Source organism: Mauremys mutica, unplaced genomic scaffold, assembly GCF_020497125.1.
Source record: "Mauremys mutica isolate MM-2020 ecotype Southern unplaced genomic scaffold, ASM2049712v1 001319F_np12_obj, whole genome shotgun sequence".
Taxonomy (NCBI): Eukaryota; Metazoa; Chordata; order Testudines; family Geoemydidae; genus Mauremys; species Mauremys mutica.
This window is the reverse complement of record NW_025423164.1, coordinates 21,852-32,724: the sequence shown is the minus strand read 5'-3', so window position 1 is coordinate 32,724 and position 10,873 is coordinate 21,852. Positions and strand designations below refer to the sequence as shown.

The 10,873-nt window shown below is 48.9% G+C and overlaps 2 non-coding genes across 2 annotated transcripts; both read right to left on the bottom strand.

Moving 5' to 3' along the window:
• Positions 1 to 1,047: 1,047 nt before the first annotated feature.
• Positions 1,048 to 1,120, bottom strand: TRNAK-CUU. Its single transcript has one exon. It is a non-coding gene; the product is annotated as a tRNA-Lys (tRNA).
• A 1,915-nt stretch (positions 1,121 to 3,035) lies between these two features.
• On the bottom strand, positions 3,036 to 3,107 carry TRNAQ-CUG. Its single transcript has one exon. It is a non-coding gene; the product is annotated as a tRNA-Gln (tRNA).
• Between the last annotated feature and the right edge of the window lie 7,766 nt (positions 3,108 to 10,873).

The window sequence follows — 10,873 nt, the reverse complement described above, 5'->3', positions numbered from 1 at the left end:
GAAGCTGCCCAGGGAGCAGATCTGTGCTGGGAGAAGAGCTGCAGCAAGCGGAGCCAGAGGAGCAGCCCAGGGAGCTGGAGGCAGAGCCGCAGCAGCACTGGGGCTGGAGGTGGGTGCAGTGAGCAGCGTGGGAGAGCGAGGGGGACCCTGGGCAGAAGGCCCAGTGCAAGGAGATGCCACCAGTCAAGAGATCTTGCAGGCCAGACTTTTGGGGCTGGGGGGATCATATCCCCTACATGGGGGCTGACACTGGGAACAAGGGGCCTGTCACCTAGAGCATGTGGCCACTGCCAGAGCAAGTGTCCAGCCCGTGGTGTCCCTGCAGCACAGCCAGGGCCTGGGGAGGAGGCCTGGGACATGTGAGGGAGAGACTGTGACCTGCCCTGACCCTCCAGAGACGCTGGTTGTGATCTCCCTGCGCCACGGAACAGGGTGACGTGTTTTCCTTTCCCATCTTTCCTTATGTTTTACATTGATTGCTGGGTAATAAATGGCGTTTGCTTGAAGCACATGCAATGAGGAGTGGGTCAGGGAAGTGCCCAGAGCGGAGCGAGTACCCCAGAGTGAGGACACTGTAGCCCCCGTTCAAGTGATCATGGCAAGATTGGAGGTCAAGCCCCCTAGGAATCCTGGGCCCAGCCTTGTTAGGGATACAAGGTCTCTGCCATACATGAGAGTAGAAAGAGAGTCCTTGAGGTCAGGCAGCCTCTGGGTAAGGGGGTGGGGACTCAGATCCTTCCGCTGGCCAATTCCACTGGGGTCGTGTATAAGCCAGATTAGACTCTCCTTACACTTGTACTCTGTCCTCACTGCTTCTCTCTCTTTCTTCCCCCATCTCTGCTGCTCCCCCTCTGGGCTTTCTCAGCACCTGGCCCCACAGCACTTCCTGGCAGCCAGAGACTGCGCTTTCTGCATCTGCCGATGTGGCCTCTCTCCTGATTGCTAAGGAAAGGAACCTTTCCAGGAAATGGCCACAGCTTCTGGGAATCCCTGTGTGGCTGTGAACAGCATATGGGTCCTGGCACATAAGGCAACTTAAAAGCTGAGCACCCAGACAGGGGCTTGAACCCTGGACCCTCAGATTAAGAGCCTGATGCTCAACCAACTGAGCTACCTGGGCTTGTTGAGAAACATCTTCACCGTTAAAGCAATAAAGAATCCTGTGGCACCTTATAGACTAACAGACGTTTTGCAGCATGAGCTTTCGTGGGTGAATACCCACTTCTTCGGATGCAAGTGGTGGAAATTTCCAGGGGCAGGTTTATATATGCAAGCAAGAAGCAAGCTAGAGATAACGAGGTTAGTTCAATCAGGGAGGATGAGGCCCTGTTCTAGCAGTTGAGGTGTGAAAACCAAGGGAGGAGAAACTGGTTCTGTAATTGGCAAGCCATTCACAGTCTTTGTTTAATCCTGAACTGATGGTGTCAAATTTGCAGATGAACTGGAGCTCAGCAGTTTCTCTTTGAAGTCTGGTCCTGAAGTTTTTTTGCTGCAGGATGGCCACCTTAAGATCTGCTATTGTGTGGCCAGGGAGGTTGAAGTGTTCTCCTACAGGTTTTTGTATATTGCCATTCCTAATATCTGATTTGTGTCCATTTATCCTTTTCCTTCACCGTTCAGCACAAGAGCAAGCAGGCAGGCAAACGAGAGGCAAAAAAAGTCCCAGGAACCCCTCCTCTTTTTCTGCACAGCCACTGCCTGTCAGCAGGGTTCCCCCTCCTCCTCCTCAGTGAGACTAAATCTAAGCACCTAGACAGCCAGCCTGTCCGCTGCACCCCAATCCCCCATGCCTGAGCCTCCCTGCCAAAGCCCTGCACCTGGCCCCATAGAATTAAGTCTCACATCTCGCTGGGAACTCGACTTCTTGTGCCCAGAGAGTCTCAGCCCCGCTCAGTAGATGACCCGAGAAACACAGTGTCCGGCTTTTCCAAAGAAGAGCTTAGACCCCCTCATCATGTGGCCTAAAGGATAAGGCATCTCCCTGTGGATCGGATGATTCAGGATTTGAGTCCCCTCGTGGTTGTGCTCACTTTGTGCTGCAAGTCCTGCTCTCTTCACAGCTGGAACCTCTTCTTGGCCGCTCAGGCCAATGCTCTGGCTTCAGCTAGAGCCCCGGGAAGGAGTTGGGGGGTGGGTGTCACAAAGGCTGGGGCATGAGCCCCAGGTGCTTCCAGTCTCGGCTTTGCCCTTCCTGACTTGCCAAAGAAAATGGGCGGCTGCCCGGGCTAGCGTGTGCACCTGTCCCTGTGCTGGAGGGCACTTGCTACACAGCGTCTTTGGAGCCTGGGTCTTTCTCTGTTTCTCGCCAGCTGGGGAAAAGCCTCTTGGGGTAAAATCTCCTGCCCCACTGCCAAAGTGAGCACAGAGCGTGGGAACGGTAAGAGGCCCCACCAGGGGGGCTGGCCCTGCTTTCCTACCGTCTTCTGATGCTGGCCACAGAGCGACAGCAGCCGCCCTGCATGCTCCTCTGCGGGTGGCCTTCAGTGGGGGTTTGGCATGGCAGGGAGCAGGCTGGCTGAGTGTTTTTGTGCCCATCTGAAGGCCACACATAGGCATGGTCCTGCCCTCCTCTGGCCCTGACCTCAGTTGCTCTGTGGTTTTTAAGCCTTCCCTTGGAGCTGTCAGCACCAGCCGCCTCTGCTCCAGGTGCCCAGAGGAGGAGAGGTGCTGGGCTCCCGCCTGGGACTCTGCCTCCCTCCTGCCTAGCCCTGACTATGAAGCCTGGCCCTGGCCCTCCTTCCTTTAAATGCCATGTGGGCAAGAGGAAGAGCTGCAGCGACAGGGACCAAAGTTGTGGGCATCAGGTGAAGCAGAAAGAAACCCAACCGTCAGGTCAACCCGCAGGAATCTCTAGCCAGACGGTTAAGTTCTAGGACCCCGCCCTATGGTGGCCCAGCTGGACCAGAGACCCATTGCCAGTGGGCACCAGTGACCCAGGAGGAGGAGAAACAAAACATCACTCTAGTTCAGCCAGGGAGAGGGTAACCGAGCACATTGGGCTCCAAGGCTTTCCAGCAAACCACCCTACTTGGCAGAGGCCCCACTGAGATTTGAACTCAGATTCCAGGATTCAGAGTCCTGAGTGCTGCCCATTACACCATGGGACCTGCTGCTGTTTTGTTTTCTAGACCCCTGTGACTCTCAGCTGGCTGGCTTCCACTCTGCACTTATTGCTTCCCACCAGCGGCTTCCTCTCGCAGGACTCTCTCTCCTCCTCCAGCGACTGTGGGCCTGCACGGCTGGATCCGCGGGTCCTGCCCTGAGTCCCCGCATCCCCCTGCTTTGTCTCCATTCCCTGCAGGCTGCAAAAATGTCAGGGGAGGCCGCCCCTCCCTTCACTCAGTGCTCCCGCTCATATCAGCCAACTGCAGCCTCATCTCCTGGAACTCGGGCAGCTGTCGCTTGATCCTGTTCTACAGTCACACGCTGACTGGTTCCCCAGCCTGGATGGTCTTGTGGAAATCCCACAGGCGACACTGCAGGACTTGGCACTGTTGGTTTCTTTAATGTTGTGGTGTTTGCACGACTGCCAGAACAAAGCCGCCAACTCCTCCCTCACCGACTCCCACCAATCCCCCTGGTAACCACAGAACCCTCTGATGCTTTCCCCTTCTGCCAACAATGCCAGGCCTCGGCCCCCTGCTCCTTTATCTTGCAAGCTCTGGATGTTCAGCTTCCAATATCCTCTGCCCTGGGTCAGGGACAGGGGTGGCTCCAGGCACCAGCGCAGCAAGCGGCGGGGGGGTGGCCTGCTGGTCGCTGTGAGGGTGGCAGTCAGGCTGCCTGCAGGAGGTCCCCTGGTAATGCGGATTAGGCGGCATGTCTGCGGGAGCTCTGCCAGTGCCCCGGCTGCAGCAGCAATTCGGTGGTGGTACGCTGAAGGCACAGGATCGGCAGACCTCCCACAGGCATGCTGCTGAATCCGCCTTACCAGAGGACCTCCCGCAGGCATGCCACCGAATCCGTGTTACCAGAGGACCTCCCGCAGGCATGCTGCCGAATCCGCCTTACCAGAGGACCTCCGGCAGGCATGCCACCGAATACGCCTTACCAGAAGACCTCTGGCAGGTGTTGGATAGATCTGTATTACATTATACACTAATGTTAGATGTGTAGAAAGTGTGACTAGAAAGTGTTAGCCAAAAGGGCTCGTTTCCCCCTGGAGCTTACCTAATTACACCAAGGAGGCACGGAGACAGGAAGACAAGTACCACACCCTTTATTGATCGGTCAGCTGAGCGGGTGTTCCTCTCGGCTAGTGCCAGAGAAAGAGACACACCTTTCATGGCCAAGCGGCCTACCTTTATAGCCGGTAACAAACAACTTAGCCTACGTTTGTCTACGTCATTTGGTTGACCTATAGACCCTGTACATGTATCTATTAGGGGATAATTGGATATGCAGGATACATATATCATTTTGTGGGGGCTACAAGATACATCTGTTGAGGATACATTTGTCATTCTGAAGGGGACACAAGATACATCCGTTGACCCTTTGTACTAGATACTTTGGATGCATACATGTGAACGCAGCTGCATACACTTGGGGAGCCAACATATACTTGGGGAGCCAAACAAAACTGATAAGCGAAATAGCTGACTTAGGTAGATACATGGCCTTCAGTCTAATGAGTTCTGTAAGCTTTCCAACACAGTTTGGGCAAGCATAACATAACTTTGGTTTACTCAGGCCTAATACGGAAAGGCTTCATTAGCACTATGATTTTCCAACAACTCCCCCCTTTGAGAATACTCACCAAACCTTTTGGCTGAGTTTTCTCACACTTTGAGGCCAAAAAGCAATGAAGCTCTGCAGAAATATTTACAACTGCTCTTTTAAGCTTAGTCACCCCCAACCCAGGAATGAATGCATGGACAAAAGAGTGGAACCTTGTTCATTTAACAACTAAGGGATCAGGGCACTGACTATAACTCAGGTAGGTATACTTAATGGTTTAATTTCCCAGATGTCTCGGTGAATAATTTAGTCCCATATGCATCCTCCCCATGGACCCGGCAGGATTCGGTATGTGGGAGCCACACCCACCCTAACCGGTCCATATGCTTGGAAGGAGCACTGTAAATGTACACACTTTCATCCAGAAAGTGTCCAAATATGTTTCCATGACCACAGATCAGATGGTACTTCAGATGTGTCTGTAAGGGCAGTGGGCCAAGTCTGGTACTCAAGATTACTCCAAATGGCCATCAGCTGGTCATTCAGGAAATCCTGAAATTTTAAACATACTAGATCCCACTGCAATGCCTTCCCAGCCTCAGTGATATTCAATACCATCTCTGTCAGTAACTTCTGGGTTATAGAACTAAGGGTGGAAATGACATGTAACTCACCAACTTTAGCCTATACTTGGGTTAGCTGAACTTCAGAAATAAGGCTAGTGGCCCTTTCTAGTCGGCCCAATTTCTTATTATGTTTTTGGCCTTTAAGAATATTCCAAATGGCTGTTACACTGTTAGCCCCAGCCCACAGGGATCTGCCCAATTTCTTCTTTTTCCAGAGGAAATAACCCAGGCTTTTTGTTGTGCTAATCTAATGGCAGCCCCTTGTGAGCAATCTGGGTATGTAAAAGTGATCTGAAAACTGGATAAAGACGATATCATTTAAAATCCAATTAGGGAGGGCAATACATACTAAAGGATTTATCCAAAACACAGGGCGCAGCCTGTAGAATAAACCCCAAAATTCAATTAATACCACATTTCCAAACAGGATCCCACAAGTTTCTTCCTGCCAGTGTAGAATTTTTGTTTCTTTACCAGGGTCAGTACTCAATGTTCTTTTTAGTCAGGAATTCCTGGACTTTGGCAATGTCAGTGGAGTGAGCGTTCCTTCTCCTTTCCCAAAACAATTGTAGTTTAGCATTCTACAGGGGAGAGATTATCAGCACATCACCCTGTAATGGTTTTTGATTCTTCTAGAAAAGTTCAAAGGCACAGTAGGTCTGTCAGCGGACAAGGGAGAGGTTAGCTAGCACGTCACCTTGTCCTTTTTCCCTGCTGTCCAGAAGGCACAGTGGAGCTAGAAGAAGGAATAGGCTAATCATATAGGAGAGTTCTCCTGATGTGGACGGGTCTTTTTGCAGTGAGAATCATGGGTCCAAGCAGTCAGTCTTTGGCACTTCACAGCGGTGTTGGTAATCAGCAGGACTCAATAAGGGCCTTTCCAGCGTGGAGCCAAAGCAGTCTTTTGTTGGTGGACCTGTACATTGATCCGGTCTCCAGGTTCCATGGAGTGGCAGGGCTGCTAGGGTCTTCGGGTAGTGCGTCTTTACCTGTGTAAAAAGGAAACCTAACACATTGCATTAGTGTCTTTGCAGATTGTACAGCTGGTTGGGCATATTCAAGCCCCCCTTTTCTGGTTGTTAAAACTTGGCTAACTGTGAACAGTGTCCTTGAATGAAGTCAGTGTATCTCTTTTTTTTTTTTTTTTTTTTTTGGACTGAGCTTGCTAATTAAAGTTTTTCTCAGTTAACTCGTTCTTTTTCCTTTTCCCCTTTTTGGCTTCTTTTTTAACCTACAAAGGAAACTTTTACTTTTTACTTATACACCTTTTGTTAACAATGAACACATACACATTGGTGTTATACAGTACATTAGTCTTATTATTTAATGTATGCCACATATACCATTCTACTAAAATAACCTTATTACAGAGCTTTGGAACAACAAGCCAGGACAAGCACACCCACTTTGATGAGTTCATTTAATACAAGCTCTAGTTCAATAGCTTCCCACCATCCCCAGCCCTCTGGCTAGAAATCTGAGGTAGCCAGAAGGATCCCATGTACAATATGGGGAGTGGGTTAACTTTTTATGTTCTTGCTTCCAAAGACTGTTAGTATGCAATTTGGCCAATGCAGTTTTTTTCTTTTACTTAAGAAAATACATAAGACTTTAGTATATCACATTTTTCTGATGTATCCAAACACTTTGTATTTTAAGTTGAACAAAACAAATATCTGCATTTCAATTCAAGCCTTCTGCTTTATTTCAAACCAGACCATCCCATGAAAATATTAAACACAACAATTCTGACCACGAGACAGACACCACAAGACAGAACATAGAACACAAAACATAATTTTTACTCTGCCAGTAAATCATGGTATGTTGTATGCTGTTTAGCTGGCATTAGTTTTCTTTGATTATCTGAAAGACAAAAACAGAGGTCTACCCCTTCTGGGCAGTCAATTATTGCTTAAAATATACAAATACCCTTGTTGATTTTAGGCAAAACAGGGGAATTACCCCATATTTTCTTGTATATGTTTTATAGGCAGCCCAGGTTTCAGTGGCTTTTACCTTATCAGTTAGATAATTTGCATTAATACAGATGCTTTCTGGCTTGCTTTTTACTTTTAACTCCTGCTTTTAAACACTGAAAGAAAACATCACCACTTATAGTGCCTTAGAGCCTAATAAATTTTCATTTACATAGCACTGGATACATTCTTCAGCTAATTCAACAAAATTGTTCATAGCCAAATGATTGCAATCTAATAATTTCTTTGCCTGAATTTATTTACAAACATTTAAAAAAAACACCAAGAACTTTTCTCTTTAGCATTTTTACAAAGTTCAACTACTATTCCCTCCAGCAACTACAGAGTTAACTCTTCACTCTCCTTCAAATCACTTGCTCTTTCCTTATATCACTTGCTTTGTCTTTCAACAGCCACTTACCAATTCAAATCACCATTCCAAATATCCTTCTGAGTATTTGAAATCCCCATGCTTACACTCACTTACTTCTTCCTTCCACTAGACCCTCAAAAGTTTCCAACCTGTTCTCCAAGCTCTCTGTCTGTTGCCTGCCCGCCTGGGCCCGATCCTTTTTTTTTTTTTTTTTTTTTGCTGAACCGTTTCTTTCATGGGCTTCTGCCCCCACCTTTCTGGTCTTTTCCCTAAAACATTTTATTCACAAGACTACCCGAGTCCTCCCGTGTGAGGCTCGCCACCTGGGCAAAACACATGGCCCACTGGCGTTTAACTATTTAATTGCCTCTTGTAGCAAACACACTGCTGTTACGGCGTATGCTGAGCACAAATGGTTAAATTTTAACAAGTCCCTGAAGGACTGGTACTTGCTTAGCCAGGGCTTCCTTTTCTCCAACTACTCTATTGCCCAGTCCTGCTACGACTGGGGGTAGATCCTTTCACCTGCCACCCTTCCTGGTCAACCAGGGTGGAGAGAGGAATGCTAAACCCTTCTCCAGTTCTCAGACTTACTGCAGCTGAGAATGGGCACACCTTTAATTATGCAATCCTCAACATATAACACCAACAGAACCAAATAAAACAAACATAAAACAACAAGGGTAAAACAAATAGATGGTGTAAATTCTACAGGGTTCCCCCATTCTCTATTGCTCACCAAACTGTGACAAATTTCTGTTACCAATTTATGCCTCATGTCAGGTGATCAAACTGACACTGCAGGACGGTGGGGGAGGATAGAGAAAACACACCATATAACCAAATTTTAAAGCTTCATTACAAATAATAAAACAACAATGGAGAGTGTTGGGAACGCTTCCACATCACTCATAAAAAAAATATGAATGCCCCATACTTACACATATCCAGACTGGCCACGTCTGTATATAACATTCAGAAAAGGGGAATAGGTGGACGGGAGATTATCCTGTATATAGCTTGTTCAGAATTTCCAACATGCTTCCGCTCTTGGGAAGGCTGTTCTTTTACACCCTGGAATCTCCTGCGGTGTCTCTTTCAGAGATTCTAGTCCAGGTCAGCTACCTGTGGCTTCTCCAGTGTCACCAAGCCACACCAGCACCGGCATCCGTCACAAAGTCAGACTGTTGGATCTCACCAAACAGTTAAGCTTTGCAAATGTAATCTCAGTTCTGTAACTTGTACTGCCTTTGGCTTGCCTGTCTCTATTTTTCCACAGCCAGCTGGGGCTGAAAGCAGTTTTTCTTTGTAAAACAACTTTTTCTTCATCTCTCTGCCAAGCTGAATTTCAAATTAACCCATTCCTAGACAAATTGCTCACACTGTGTCAGAGGCTTTTCTTTGGTGATTAAAAGCTCCTCTGAGATATATGATCTTATCTAGATTAAAGGTACCTTTTAATGGGCATTGTTTAGATGGATCTTCACGCGTATAAAGATTCCAATTCTCTAAATACCTGCAGGTTTTAAAACCATAATGTACGTACATATAATATGCTGGGGTACCCTTAGGGGGTGAGGTGGAATGTTTAGACTGTCCCTTACCCATTTTCTACTCACACACACCTTCCTATTTGTGGGTTCCTTTACCATTAGGGGCCCAAGGTCCCAACCCTCACTCTTCGGGGGCGTTAATCCTCAAAACCCAGGAGGTAAACGCACTTACCGCGCCCGGAGTGGCCGCGTCCGGCAGGTGGACTCCCCTCTTCTGGTACTGTCTTGCTTCCGTGTCGGCTGGAGTTCTCTGTGGAGGGGGCGTAGCCATCCCGGCCGATTGCGGCGACCCGGAGCTTGAGCAAACCAATAGCTCAAGGTGGCCACTCTCCTGAGCCGTCCTCGGCCGCCGGTCAGCGCCCCCAACAGGGAGAGAAGTCCCGGCGTGGAGTCGCCATTTGTTAGCCAAAAGGGCTCGTTTTCCCCCGGAGCTTACCTAATTACACCAAGGAGGCACGGAGACAGGAAGACAAGTACCACACCCTTTATTGATCGGTCAGCTGAGCGGGTGTTCCTCTCGGCTAGTGCCAGAGAAAGAGACACACCTTACATGGCCAGATGGGCTTACCTTTATACCCCGAAACAAACAACTTAGCCTACGTTTGTCTACGTCATTTGGTTGACCTATAGACCCTGTACATGTATCTATTAGGGGATAATTGGGTACGCAGGATACATATATCATTTTGTGGGGCCTACAAGATACATCTGTTGAGGATACATTTGTCATTCTGAAGGGGACACAAGATACATCCGTTGACCCTTTGTACTAGATACTTTGGATGCATACATGTGAACGCAGCTGCATACACTTGGGGAGCCAACATATACTTGGGGAGCCAAATAAAACTGATAAGCAAAATAGCTGACATAGGTAAATACACGGCCTTCAGTCTAATGAGTTCTGTAAGCTTTCCAACACGGTTTGGGCAAGCATAGCATAACTTTGGTTCACTCAGGCCTAATACAAAAAGGCTTCATTAGCACTATGATTTTCCAACACAGGGTTAGGGGCATGGGGGAGGACGCAGGGTGAACAGTGCAGGGTTAGAAGCACAGGAAGGGGCACGGGGCTCTCCTGTGGCCCAACCCCACAGGAGACTGACCCCATGTTTAAAGAACAAACCTCTATACTAAGGGCTGCAATATCCACTGGGGTGAGAAAAACGGCATCAGCTCCTTGCTGCCCAGCCTGTGAGAGCTCTGACTGTGCGTCTATAAAGGGAACAGCGAATGGAAGTTAAGTGGCTCCGGTTCGCGCTCTGTTAGAGTCCCACGGGGAACAGTGAGCAGAAGTTAAGTTGCCTCCTGTTCTCTAACTGATGGGTGGGGGGGCAGGAGGGATTAGGGGCATGGAGAACGGGGGGGGCCTGACAGGCGTTGGGCTGTGGGGTTCCCTGCTGCAGCTCCGCAGACTGGAGCCTGCTCCTCCTGTGCAGGGCCAGCTCCAGCTTTTCTGCCGCCCCAAGCAGGAGGGGGGAAAAAGGACAAGCTGTGGCTCTTCGGCGGCAGCTCAACCACACTGCTGCTTCTGCGGCAGTTCGGCGGCGAGTCCTCCCCCCCTTCCTCTTTGGCAGCAATTCGGCAGCAGCTCAAAGACTAAGACAGGGAATGAGGGACCCGCCACTGAATTTCCGCCAAAGACCCAGCCGTGCTGCCCCG